The sequence below is a fragment of the Canis lupus genome, chromosome 5 (genome assembly GCF_048164855.1).
Source record: "Canis lupus baileyi chromosome 5, mCanLup2.hap1, whole genome shotgun sequence".
NCBI classification, from domain to species: domain Eukaryota; kingdom Metazoa; phylum Chordata; class Mammalia; order Carnivora; family Canidae; genus Canis; species Canis lupus.
The window spans coordinates 79,219,321-79,233,084 of NC_132842.1; the positions used below are offsets into that span (position 1 = coordinate 79,219,321).

At 55.1% G+C, this 13,764-nt stretch overlaps 1 long non-coding RNA gene across 1 annotated transcript in view; it reads left to right on the top strand.

Annotated features, from left to right (window-relative positions):
* Positions 1 to 13,764, top strand: part of LOC140634287 (uncharacterized) — a 113,484-nt gene that overhangs the window by 91,532 nt on the left and 8,188 nt on the right. The window contains exons 5-6 of the long non-coding RNA XR_012031800.1: positions 11,113 to 11,228; positions 13,334 to 13,461. This is a non-coding gene — a long non-coding RNA (uncharacterized lncRNA). The remainder of the gene's footprint in view (positions 1 to 11,112; positions 11,229 to 13,333; positions 13,462 to 13,764) is intronic.

The window sequence follows — 13,764 nt, forward strand, 5'->3', positions numbered from 1 at the left end:
TGAGAAGGGCTATATATATACATAGTATGTGTATATATAAAATGGTTAGCTGTTCCCATAGGTGTTCTATGGAAGGATGTTTGAGAAACACTGATTAGTACTTCTTGCCCACCATCTTGGAAATAATCAACACGCAATAGTGCATGAGAGGGCCCAGAAGTCCTACAGCGGAGAGATGTGTTCAGCTTTGTTTACCTTCATCATTCTCAAGCTTGTTTTTACTATAGTACTTTCTTCTTCTTTCTTTGGAGGCACTAAACACCTGTCTCTTGGGACACACCCACGTTTGAGGGTCACAGCTTGAGAAATGCTGGTTTGGGATTATTCATTGTTTGGAGACCATGGTGAGTGAAGTGGAAATAGAGAGCATTAGCTGAGTCAACAAAAGGATCTGGGGTCAAACCCCAGCTTTACCCTGCCAGCCACAGGGCCCAGGAAATGATGTGATGAGGCCCAGAAAGAGGAAGTGGCTTGCCCAAGGGAGAGACTCAAGACTGCTGCACAGGACTCCCAGTCCAGGACTCTTCCACTTCCCTCCTTGCTTCTCTCTCATTGTCAAGTAAAATGAGGATGTCTTAAAGAAAAAAAGCAGAAAGTAAGTCTGTTTTGGGGGGTGAGGGGGCATCCCTTATCTTTAAGACTAATGTGAGTCTCTACCCGCCTCCCCATTGGCTTTTCAAGTCTTGAGCCAGCCACCCTGGCCACGAAGAATATATGCTTTCCTCCCGACCAAGGGTGTGGGGGAGGCAAGAAGTTCCCACTCTTCTCTCCCCACTGAAAAGAGTAAAAGAATAAAAGAGCTAAACTGCCACCCAAGCAGTGACCAGGCGTATTTGAGAGAGCCGGTGCGTGTGCCCCTGTCCCTGGTGCTGAAACGTGTCTGGCACCTGGGTGGTGGTCCCTCAACCCCAGACTCGGCTGGAAAAAACTGCTGTGGACTCTCCTGGGGAGAGTCCACCAATACTGTGGTTCCCAGGTGTTGCACCTTTCTTGCTCAATCAGAATCTCCTGGGCTCAGGAGCCAGCCTCCTCGTGTTTGGCAATCTCTCGAGGGGTGGTTTGGGACCCCACTATGTTAGGGAGCATTTGTATATCCCAACCCTTGCCTGCTTCTCCCATGGATCATTGGTTTTCAGTAATATTATTTTCTGAAAACAATCTGTGATTTTGACACTCTCAGAGAAAAAAATCATTTTATGTGTTTTATACCAAAGGAGCAGATTTTATGGATGGTTGGCAGTTCTATTATGTTTACAGCATAGCCATTATCCCCCCACACTTAGAGCTTGAGGGTGCATATTTCCTCCTGATTCTGTATTTGTGGTGCTCTGAAGTCCACTCCATTCTCTCCCTCGGCCTGTAGGCCTGGAGATTTAGGGCACTAGAGAGGTTTTAATTATGTTTCTGTGTTCTCTGTCCCCACGTCGCAATGCTCCAGGCATCAATGAGATGCCTCTATTGTGGTATTTACTCTTTCAGATACTTCTCTTTCCCTCTGGGACTCTGGGAAACGGTTGCATTAGATATTCTACCAAGAAAGATGCAAGCAAGATGGGGCCAGATAGCTTCCCCAGCCTCTGACAACTCCCTTGGACTCTAATGGTGTGGGGGAGGGTGGACCTGACCCTTGAAGACCTCATCACCTCTTATCTGACTTTCCAGATGCCAGAGCAGCTGGCTTTGAGGCTGGGAGAAGGTACAGAGTAGTGATCATAATTACAGGCTTGGAGTCAGACCTGGGTCCAAAGTCTGCTTCTGCTTTTGCTAGCCATGTGATTTTGGACAAGTTGTTTCCATTTCTTGGGCGGCCTTGTTTATCTAATATGTGAAATATGGACAGCCCTATCCATGCCTCAGCAGAGTTGGTGTGAGATATGGGAGAAAATGGACATCAGGGTGTCATCCTTTAAGTCATCTCATGAGTTATTCTAATCATATCAATGAATCTCTACCCACATGATAGCAGCAAACTTAAGCGGGGCATTTGCATATTAATATATTCTTGGTGGCCTACAAACTTCCACTTCTCTCCCCCTGGAAATTAATTTCTAAGAATGAAGTTGAAAGTAGATGTTTGGGGTCATGGAAGGGCAGGGTTGTGTGTCCAGGCAGAGTAGTGGTCACTATCTCTTCTAAGGCATCTTCTTGAGGTACCTCTAAAGGGCAATCCAGTCCAGAGGAAGAAAGGAAGCTGTCCCAGGGGTTGAAGAAGGTCACTGAGTTTTCCCAGGCTCTGGGTGTGGAAGTCTTGGGGCAGTGTGGGCCTGGAGCTGCTCAGGTCTTAGGGTTAGGCTGAGGGGAGAGAATAAAAAATCATGAACTGGGGTCCCCCTTTACCTCCTTTGCACGGATGAGAAAATAGAGGCCCAAGGGATCAAGTGACTTGCTCAGGGCCACAGGGTTAGCTGGCAGCAGAACCAATGGAAAAAACTGGTGTCCTTTTCATGGCACCACGTGGTCTCTTGGGCATGGTGCAGAGTCTAGCTACTGCATCTGTCTAGAGTAAAAAAGACCAGACTCCTAGGGACCTGGGTTAGTTTCTGGAAAGGTAGATTGGGTTCTGTGAGGCCCCCAGGGAGGAGCAGCAAAGCTTTGGTGAGGGGACTATAGACTGGCATTAGAGACATTGAAATGTGAACTCAGGATCTGCTATTCTCTGTTGCTATGCGCTTGACCTCTGTGAGGCTCAGTTTCTTCACCTGGGCAGTGGGACTAATGGGAAACACTACTTTAGTGGTGTTGAGAGTCAATAAGCAGCCAGTGGAGATGCATGTGATGAGGCACTTCACTCCTTTCCCAAATGGTACCTTAGTTCTCTGTCTGCGCAAATGCTAAGATGTTCAGTGAGAGCGAAGAGGTTACGGTACGGCCAGAAGGAGCCGAAATTGTATATGTGGGTGTCCAGTGATGGAGGAGCTGCTGCATCACCGGAGGTGAGCGAGCCCCTGGTGTGGATACCAGCCGGAGGACTCAGGCATCTGCTGGAGAAACGACCTCGCACCTCTGATGTTCTGTGAAGCCCACTCTCCCCCTTCTCAATTCCCGGGCTCCTGCTCACCAGGGGCCTCTGTTTTCCAAAGCAGCAAGCAGCCTGCATGGTAATTACTTTTGGACTTATTAAGCATAATTATCCCCTAATCGCATACAACCAGTAATTACTGTGGCTGTTACCAGGGGCCTACCCATGCAGTACCGCCTGCAGCCCTGGGGTCCGACACCCAGCTGGGGCCTGAGGTGGAGCTGGTGCTCCCTGCTACAGGGTCAGGGGAGGCCTCGCCTGAGACGGGGCTGCTGCATCCCCCACCGGGTGCTCCTTGAGCCCGGGCACCAGGCTGGTGAAGACCTGCTCACATACCGACAGCCCCAGGGCCACTCCAAGCTCCAGCCAGGGCACACACTCTGCTCCCCATCCTGTTATGGTTGCCTGGGCCACCCTGCGTCTGCACATGCTGGTCCCTTGTCCTGGGACGCTCTTTCCTCTTTCACTCCTCTTTCTTCCCTCCAACCACCCACCCTCTCTCCTTCCTTTCCTTCAAGTATTTTTGAGGCTCTTTTACGTTCCAGACACGATTTTAGGTATTAAAGATACAGCAGTGTTGGGAGCAGGGGACAAAAGCCATGCTTTCATGGAACGTGGTGTCTGTTTGATGGAGAGAGAGAGAGAGACAAAGAAGAAAATGGGTAAGTCATGCTATTAGATTAGAAGAGGTTGAGTGTTATGAAACAATATGAAGCAGAGTGACAAGGATGAGGAGGGGGAGGGGTTAGAGAAATTCATAGTTTTAATAGGATGGCCAGGGTCGGCCTCATGGGGAATGGGACACTTGAACAAACAGGTGATGGGTTAACCTATGATGATATGTGGGGAGAGAATGTTCCAGCAAGAGGGAGCAGCTAGTGTGAAAACTCTGAAGTGGGACCAGCTACAGCTGAGGAGGCCAGGGTGGCTGGAGCAGAGTGGGGGTGGGGGTGGGAGAGGAGGTCAGTGTGGAAGGGGAGTAGTGGAGGGTAGACTGCTAGGGCCTGGTGAGTCAGTTAAGGATGTCAGTTTTTCTCTGAATGAAACATTTGAGCAGAGGCGTGGCCTAATCTGACTAGTGTTTTTGTGTCTCTGTCCACAGAGAGACGATGGGGGACAGGGGTGTGGGGAGCCCAGCGAGCAGGAGCTATTGCAACAATCCAGGTGGGAAATGATAGGGGGTTGGCCATGGAGTTGGGAGGAGTGGATGGATTCCAGAAATATTTCCAGGGTAGAGAGGATAGGGGACGCCTGGGTGGTTCAGTCGGGTAGGTGCCTGCCGCCTTGGCTCATGTCATGATCTCAGGGTCCTGGGATCGAGTCCCACATCGGGCTCCCTGCTCAGCGGGGAGTCTGCTTCTCCCTCTTCCTCTCCTTCTGCCCCTAAACTGCTTATGCTCTCACTCACTCTCTCTCTCTCTCTCTCTCTCTCAAATAGATAAATGAAATATTTAATAATAATTTAAAAAGGTAGAGAGGACAGGATTCCCTACTAGGAAGGAAGAGAGGCATCGAGGATGATACCCAGGTTTTTGGCCTCAATAACTGGAAGGAGGGAGTTGCCACTTACCAAATGGGGAAGACAAGGGAGAATCAGGTTTTCTAGGAGGGCAGGTGCTCAGCTGGGGGCACGTTAAGGTCTGGACATCCCAGAGAGGTGCGAGTCTGTGGTTCAGAGGAGACAGGTCTGGCTGGGGTGTGCATGTGGAAGCCCTCCACACAAGGATGACATTTAAAGCATCCAGATTAGGGACGCCTGGGTGGCTCAGTGGTTAAGCATCTGCCTTTGGCTCAGGTCATGATCCCAGGGTCCTAGGATGGAGCCCCACCTCGGGCTCCCCGCAGAGAGCCTGCTTCTTCCTCTGCCCATGTCTCTGCCTCTCTCTCCGTCTCTCATGAATGAATAAATAAAATCTTAAAAAAATATAAACCACTTAGATTGAATGTGCTCATCTAGCGAGTAAGTGGGGACAGGTAGGAAGAGGACCACCTCTGAACCCTGCGGTCCCCCAGGATTAAGAGACTGGGGGGATTAGGAGGAGCCATCAAAGAAGGAGCAGAGCCTGGGAGGAGAATCCAAGGAAGGAAGCCTGTCAGCAGGAGGCAGGGAGCTCTCACCTCTCTATCCTGGGGCATCTGATTCTGCGTTTTCCTCTCCCCTTCCTCTGTCCTCACTCCCCTTTTTGGGTTTATCGCTCTCCCTCCCTGCCCCCCACTTCCTTTTTCTCTCTCCCCAGGGCTTTTGGTGTCTTCCTGGGAGTCTCTCTCCCTTGGCCTCCTTTTCTAGGCCTCAGCCTCCACCCTTCCCTGCCCAGCCCGGCAGAGGGTGAGGCCCCTGGGGCTGCGGGGATCTCCTGCGGCCGAGGCACCTGCCAACCTCCCAGCGTCTTGGAAGCAGCTTGCGGGGCCAGGGGCCGGGCCTCCTGCCTGCGTAATGCGCTCCGATATTTATTTACCCGCCGGCCAGACTAGTATTTACCAAGGTATCGCTGCCAGCTGCGCACCCGCTAATTGTTCTTAATGTGCCCCCTCCCGGTTCCCACGGCGGCGGCGCCCTCCCGGCAGCGGAGCCGGCGCGGCTCGGAGCGGGGAAACCGAGGCCCCAGCGCGCGGAGGGCGCGGGGAGAGCGAGTGACCGCGGGGTGCGGGCGCGGGGAGCGGCCGGGGTCCCGGAGCTGTGGCCTGGAGCGCGATGCCGAGTCTGGGAGCGGGCGGGGGACCCCGAGGGGAAGGGGACCCAGGTGGGGTCTTGGAGAGGGTGGGGGACCGCGAGGGGGAGGGGACCCAGGTGGGGTCTTGGAGCGGGTGGGGGACCGGGAGGGGGAGGGGACCCAGGTGGGGGTCTTGGAGCGGGCGGGGGACCCCGAGGGGGAGGGGACCCAGGTGGGGTCTTGGAGCGGGTGGGGCACCCCGAGGGGGAGGGGACCCAGGTGGGGTCTTGGAGCGGGTGGGGGACCCCGAGGGGGAGGGGACCCAGGTGGGGGTCTTGGAGCGGGTGGGGGACCCCGAGCGCGAGTGAGTTTTGGACGCCCGGCTCTGGGGCCTCGCGCGCTCGCCTGGCGGTGGGCGGACAGACGGACGACCGCGGGGCCCCGGGAGGGGGCCGTCGCCTCCCCCCCTCCCCCCGCGTAGGCGGCGGCCTCGCCTCGCTCGCTCCTCCCGACGTCAGCAGCAGCCGCCGGAGCCGGAGGGAGCGGTTTAATTGGCAGGATTTTGGGTTAAGGACAGATGTGGCTTCGCGGGGTTTGGAGGCAGGGCGCGCGGGGGCGGGGAGGGGAGCGGGGAGGACGGGCTGGGAGAGGCCCCGCTGGGCGCCCCGGAGAGAGCCGCAGAGGCCGGGGTGGGCGAGCGAGCCGCGGACGCCGGGGGCCCCACGCGGCTGGGGAGGCGCAGGCGGCCGGGAGGGGGCGCTGGCGGGCCGGCTCCTGCCCTCCGAGCTCCGGGCCGGGACCACCCTCCACCCTCCACCCCGGCGGGCGGCCGCCTTGCGGCCTTGGGGACAGGAATTCATTTAATTTCATTACTGGGGCTGTGGGTGCACTGTCCGTCCACTCCCAGGCCAGGTTGGTGTCACCCTGGAAGTTCTCTCCTGGCAGCTTCAGAAACCCCAGGGAATGTGCCCCCTGCCGGGACCCCCCTACCCCCCAGCTGACTTCAGGCAGGCAGCCCAGCAGCCCCATGGGTCCCCCTCTGGGCCACACGGGGCGCAGCCCATTTCTTCTGTGAACTTCACTCAGGGACGGATGGTGATTTTCCAGATGGGCTCCCTGGGCTCCGAGAGGCGAAGTGACTGCCCCCCGCCAGTGACAGGCCGCCGCTGGATGCAGAGGTCCAGCCCAGAAAGTCACCCTTTTTCCACTCCTCAGGGCCAAACCTGGCATTGATGGTGGCTGTAATTTCATCAGGCCTCCAATGCACAGTGTTGTGGTGGCCTCGGAGCCTTCTGGAACTGCATCCAGTGGATCTGTGGGGTGGGTGGTGATGGCTCTGCAGATTCCTCAGGCTCCTTGAGCGCATCGCTCCACCCCTGGACCAGCAGTGGCCGTGCGGGACGCTGCCACCTGCATGCAGGCAGGGGCTTTGTGGCCCAAGGGAAGAGGCCTTGTCTCCAGGAGAGCTCACCTCCCCACTGCCCTCGCATCCTGGAATGTTGTGAAGTCTGGAACCAGGATGGTGAAGTCACCATCTGGGAGTTATCCAGCCCTCTTCCCTCATTCCCCCAAATGGGGAAACTGAGGCCCAAGAGTCTGTGAGCCTGGAATGACCAGGACCATTGTGGGATGTGGATGGTGCCTGCCCTGTCTCCTTATTTCAGCATCAAGGCGGCTGGGTTTTACTACAAAGTGGGGAGCAAGATTCATTTTCCGTGTACCCCAGCCTTCTTTCTAGCTCTTGCTGCCCGTCACCTCGTGCTCTCTCTGCTCCCCTAGGACCTGACTTCACTACCTAAGTGCCTAGCTTGTGGGCAGCACCCTCACCCACACACCTGTGTTCACAGGGGTCTTTCCAAAGACCTTACCTGTAACAGGTAAGCTGTAACGTAGTATCTTTAGACCCAACAAGGGTGGGCCTGGGGGACCTGAGTGACCTTGGTCCAGGCCACATCACTCTTTGGGCCTCAGTATCTCCATCTGTAGAATGGGCAGGGAGGACATTCAGAGGTTTCTGGGCACCTTTCTGGCTCTGACAGCCTGGGACTGTCCACAGTAGGAGGAGCAGCTGGGACCTTTGTCCTGTGGGCCAGGGCCCAGCTGCTTCCTTTCCTTGGGCAGGAGTAGAGGGGGTGATGGGGACAAACAGCAGAGAAAAGGCAAAGCTCTCTGGCCCCAGGGGAAGTATTTGTTACACATTTTCTCCTGTGCCCTGAGCCTCCTGGTTCTCCACTACCCTCTGGGGAGCTGAACCTGGCAGAGAGGGAGGAAATGAAAAGCTTGGTATGGAATGCTCCCCGCCCGACCCCAGCGTGGCCCAGGTGCCCTGGCCTGGTGGGAGCTGGCACACAGGAGATGCAGAGAGTGAACCAGTGGGGCAGTGTCTCCAAGAGAGACCTGGCCCTAGGGTTGGGTGCAGGTGGGTTTGGATCCCACCAGTTTCTAGCTGGGCGACCTTGAGCAGATTAATTAATGTCTCTGAATTTGGGTTTTCTCATCTGAAACACCAGAAGGCTACTTGATAGAGTTGTGAGGAGCCAGTGATGATGCATCAATGGAAAGACCTTAGAATCATGTCTGACTCCCCAACTTATAACTCCTGATTATTTTTTATTAAAGAAAAAGGAGGTTTGGCTCACCTTCTAGGTGTGCACTTCAGCCTACATTTAATGAGCATCAGGGCAGTTTCAGGCACTTCAGAAGCCTGGTCTCTGCTCTCAGATTGCTTATAGTCTGATGGAGGAGATGCGTGGCCCTCAAATGCCACCTACAAATGCTAGTAACAGCCATTACCTGGAGTACAAAGAACTGTGGGAGACATCCAGTCTGCCCTGGGGGTACAGGTCAGGGAAGGCTTCCTGGGGGAGGCGGGCCACACACTGAGCTCTTGGTAAACATCCAACTTGGCAGAGAAAACGTGGCAAGGAAATGAACTGCTTGTTTGAGGGGACACTTGGAATCCAGTCCCTGCTCCTCTGTCACCTGTCAGAGTAGCATCCTCCCCACCCTGACGCTCCGTTTTCCTTAATATTGCATTTTTCTGCCTTGCCACCTTTTGCCTTAATGTGTATCTCCTTGCTTTTGTGTTTCTCATCTGTTTCTCTCCACTAGAACATCGGCCCCATGAGTGTAGCATTACGGGTGTAGTTGTGCTCCCTGCTCCCCCAAATCATATGTTGAACCTTTTCAAAAATTATTTATTTATTCATGAAAGACACAGAGCGAGGGGACACAAGCAGAGGGAGGAGCGGCTCCCTGCGGGGATCCTGATGTGGGACTCAATCCCAGGACCCGGGGATCACGACCTGAAGTCAAAAGCAGAGGCTCAACTACTGAGTCACCCAGGTGCCCCCATATGTTGAACTCTTAACCCCTAACACTTAGAATGTGACCATATTTGGAGTTAGGATCTTTCCAGTGAAAATCAAGTTAAAATGAGATCATCATGATGGTCCCTGATCCTGATAGGACTGGGGTCCTTGTAAAAAGAGGGAATTTGGAGACATTCGTGTCCCAGCACAAAGGCCACGTGAAGACTGGGGTCTGCTGCCCAAGCCAAGGAAGCCCCAGCAGCTGGGAGAGGGCCCTGGAACAGACCCTTTCCTTGCAGTGCGCAGAGGAACCAACCCTGCCCACACCTTGATCTTGGACTTCCAGCATCCAGAACAGGAGACCCTGTGTTTCCTGGCCAGTGGTCCTTTGCTGTGTGCGCAGCCCTAGCCCAGCGGCCCAGATGGAGGCTCTTGCATCCTGTGGACTCGGTCTGGAGTCACCAGGCGGCGCCAGCCACAGTTCTTGAATGGACTGCACTTGCTTGCAGCGAGGTGCTGTGACGAGGGCCACATCCTGGGTGACAGCACACACAGAGTGGGAGACCTGCAGAGGCAGGGCCAGCGTGTGGAGCAAACGGGGGGGGGGGGGGGCGTCTGGTGTCTTCAATCCCTCTCGAGTCTCACCTGCTCGCTTTCTGTTCTTTCCCGGAGTGGCAATCTTTCCTCTGATACAAACCCATCTTTCTCCTGCCCAGGGCGCAGAGCTCGTGGGATTTGGGGGGCATCTCAGATCTCCCTGCGGGGGAGCAGGGGGGAGCGCTGTCTTCAGACCGATTGTTGGGTGCCCACAGAATCCTAAGGCAGGTGCCATTGGAGCTGCACAAGGGTCGTCTCAGAGAGTGCACAGTCTGATGGAGGAGACAGAGCCCTATTTGGAAAACCCCTGGTCAGACAGAGGAGATAAGATCTGTGCCCCTGAAGAGCCTCCCGTCTGATGAGGGCTGCACAGTCCTGTCCTGGGAGACACCAGCAAGTACGGTTGGGAGCTCCCAGGCCGATGGAGAGAGACCCGCGTGCGTGTGTACACTAGTAAGTGTCCCGGAAGAAGCCGCTGCCAGGAGGAGGCCTGGGAAGGCTTCCTGAAGGAGGTGGGCTCTCCCCGAGTCTGGAGAAGGAGGGGGTGCTAATAGGGTGGCTAGGAGGAGAAGTGGGCAGGGCAGGGGAGGCCCCAGTAGTCAGCTCCTTTCCTTTCCAGGGGAGCTAGCCCAGTGCCCGGACTCACGGGTGACTACGTGACCGGCACCGCCTTTCAGTGGGCTTCCTAGCCATCACGAATCACCCATTTTTAGCAGGGAAAAAAGGCTGTTGACAGGGGACAGGAATAGCTTCTGAAGCCTCCCTTCATCCCTGCCGCTGCGCTCCCCTCCCAAATGTCTCTGCAGGCCCAGGCCTGGAAGGCAGTGCATGCCCGCAGCGCCCTCTGCTGGGAGGCCCCAGAACAGCACCGCGGGCTCTGCGCCCCTGGGGGTTCCCGCTCTGTGGCCGCCCCAGACTCTAAGCCAGGAGGGAAGAATTGGCGGGACCTGGGCCAGCGTCTGGGAGGGCCCATATCTGCGACCTGCAAGGTCTTAGAGCTTGAGGGTAGTGTAGACGGTGGTCAGCTCCGCTTGGAGGGGCTGAGGGAGCCATCGTAGACAACTCCCCGCACCCATCCCGGATCTTACGGGAAGTTCAGGAGCCCTGAGGATCCGGGCTAGGAGAGGACCTTCTCCCAACAGGTGACCTGTGTCTCATTATATCAAAGAGGATGTGTCCCTTTCTTTCTCGAAACCCTGGATCTGGGGGTGGCTAGACTTCGAGTGGGTGGTCTGGATGCTTCCAGGAGGGATTCATGATTGGGAGATTCTGAGTGATGCTCAGATGAGAAGGAGGGTAGCTGCTGCTGGGTGACAGGATGAGACAGCTGGGCAGAGCTAGGCTAGGAGGCTAGGACTCAACATACTCTTTTCTCCCCATTTCAGACATGGATAAAGATGAATTAAGCCTAAGGGAGCTCCGGTTTCCCAGGAGGCAGTAGTGCCTTGGAGGAAACTGGCAACCACACGACAAGAGGACCTAGGAGACCCAGAGACCTGAACCCCTGGTCTCCCTTCATTCTCTCCTTCCACAGAGTTCCTGGAGAGAAGCTACCGGTCCTAAGTCTTGCTTTCCTGAGTATGCTTTGCATAGCTCCGGAGGGGCTAGGAGACCCTTATTGCTGCCCCAGCAGGACACACACACACACAGGTACACACACAAACTGGCTTTTACACAGTGTACAACTGGAGAAAACAAAGAAGCAGTTTTCTTCTAAAGTTGGAGGGCAGGCCTGCTTATAGGTCAGTGAGGTGCTAAAGGGCCTTCAGGTCCCCCAGCAGCCTAGAGTCGTGGTGGCAGGTCAGAGAAAGGGCTCATTGTCTCAGCAATGGCCTGTGACCCAGCTGAAAGTCATCTGCGAGGACCATGCCCGAGAGCAATATTTCTGTTGGCCTTGTTGGTCTCAGCCTGTTGGCTCTCCAAATGGTTCCTATTAGGGGCTGTTAGCACATCACAGCAATGTTTTTGGCCTACTGGGAATTCCCGTCTAGTCACCTGTTCTCCCTGAAGGCTGCATAGGGACGACCGAAGTAAGCAAAATAAGGTAAGCCACTAAAAGATTTCCAAATGACTTAGGTTTGCTTTTGGGGGCAGTTTGTGTGGGTTCTGAGACAAAATGGCAGCTGGTGATGATTTCCAAATAAATATATTTTGTGACCACTGATTGCTTCGGAGGGAAACCTGAAGTATGGGAGGCAGCTGTGCAGAGCCATGGTGGCAGGCTGTACCCCCACAGCTGGTTCGGTCCCTGGTGCACGTGGGCTGGACACCTGCCAATACCTGTACTTCTTTGACTGGTGGCTTTCTCTAGCTGCAGAAGTGAGCCCAGCTGGGGCACCTGTGGCGGGCCAGAAGTGCCCAGGAGCGAATGCTGTTTCTTAGGAGTGACCCTCCACGAGTGACTGAGTGCAGCTGGAACACACACCTCATTCCTTCTCCATGAGCTTGGATATATGCATCTCCTCTGGTTTCCAGTGGGATGAAAGTCCGCACTCCTAGCAGTAACCTGCTTATAACATTCCCACTATGGTGTCCTCTGCGTTGCTATTTTACTTCCTCACTTACCTAAGGCTGTTTCCTGGAATCACCCAAATACACTCTTTGCACTGAATCCTTATCTCAAGCTCTGCTTCTGAGAGAGGGGGGGGCTCTTCCACGACCAACTTGCTCCGATTTTCCTGAGAGTGTTCCAATTTTAAGAGTCAAGGTCCCACATCCTGAGACCGCCCCGCACCGCAGTCCCTGGCAAACAGGGACGATTGGTCACCCGAGGGGTGATCCCGAACCAAGACAGATGTGACCATACAGCAAGGCAAACAGATCACTGAAGCACTAGCTTGAGAGCCAAGTATTGGTTTTGAGAACAAAAGAGCAGACGCAAGTATAATTTTGTGGTATTATCAGGTTCATTCGTTCTTATGAGCTAAACGCCTCTAAGAGAGCAGTAGCCACCAATTACAAAGAAGCCATTCCTTTGAAAACAGACATGGTCATACAGCCCCAGGGCGTGGTTTGCTAGTTATTAGGGTTAGAAGATGACTGGCATCCAGGACTTCCACAGTGTTCTGCACGAGTGGCTGCTGGAAAAAGGCGACGGGTGTTCTAAGAACAAGAAGTGTCACAGGCACTGTGGGGACATCACAGGTGAGCAGGCAAGGGGATAGGCGGCACGTTGTAGGCACTTAAGGCTCCGAGGGGGACAAGCACCGGCCATGCCACTTGAGCCAAAGCCACCTGGGCAAATAGTGAAACTACACCACGAGTGTCGCCACATTCGACCACATTGAGGCGAGGCGCTTTGCCTTAGGAAGCGGCTGTAAGCTCAAGACAGCTGGCTCCAAGCCGAGGAGGTTTGCAGCATGAACAGAAGGAACCCCACTTTGTCAGGTGGTGCCATTCAGAGGTCAAGGCCAACAGGCCAGGGGGAGGGCCCTGGGTGAAGGCGCAGGTCAGGGAGCTCCATTATAGGGGGTTGGGAGCCTGGCTGGGAGCTGCTGCCAAGCTCCTGACCTTAGGATGCTTCTCTGCAGATCAGATTATCCAGCTGCAAAATGCCACACACGCCCCTGCCCTGGTTATTTTTGTTCTGGCGCTGTGGAGCATGCTCCAGCTGAGGAATGCGCCCATGGGGGGCGGGGGGGCTTGATTTCCCTAGTCCTTGCTAGATTGATGGAAAAAAAATCTCTCAAATGCCAATGGCAGTGAACACGCAAGCCGTCGCTGGTGTAGCAATGCTCTTCTCTCTCCTTTCCCAGGGCACTAGGGTGCAGAATGCATTCGTGTCTGGGGACCACTCGGAGAGGCTGCAATCCGCAAGTAATGAAAAGCAGCATTTGCATCCCGCGACAGCAGGTGCTTGGGTCACCGGGTTCTAGTGGGGCAGGTGAGTGGGGAGGCCGGTCGCCAGGCCTGGCTGCACACAGATCAAGGGGAGACCTCTTTCCCCACTTCCTCTCACTAGGGGTCCCCGGCCAGAAGGTCCCCCTCCTAGAGAGCAGATGAACCCCGGCTACCACTCCCCCACCCCCCAAGCAGGTACCCCATTCATCCATCACAGCACCAGAGGACGGTGGATGTCCTCTGTCCACAGGCCGGGGAAGGATGGCTAGCCGGAAGCTGAAGCTTATTTTCAAATCCAGGGCAAGCCAGCCTATGTGTGGGGCCCAGTTTTTCCCGGATCTGGAGT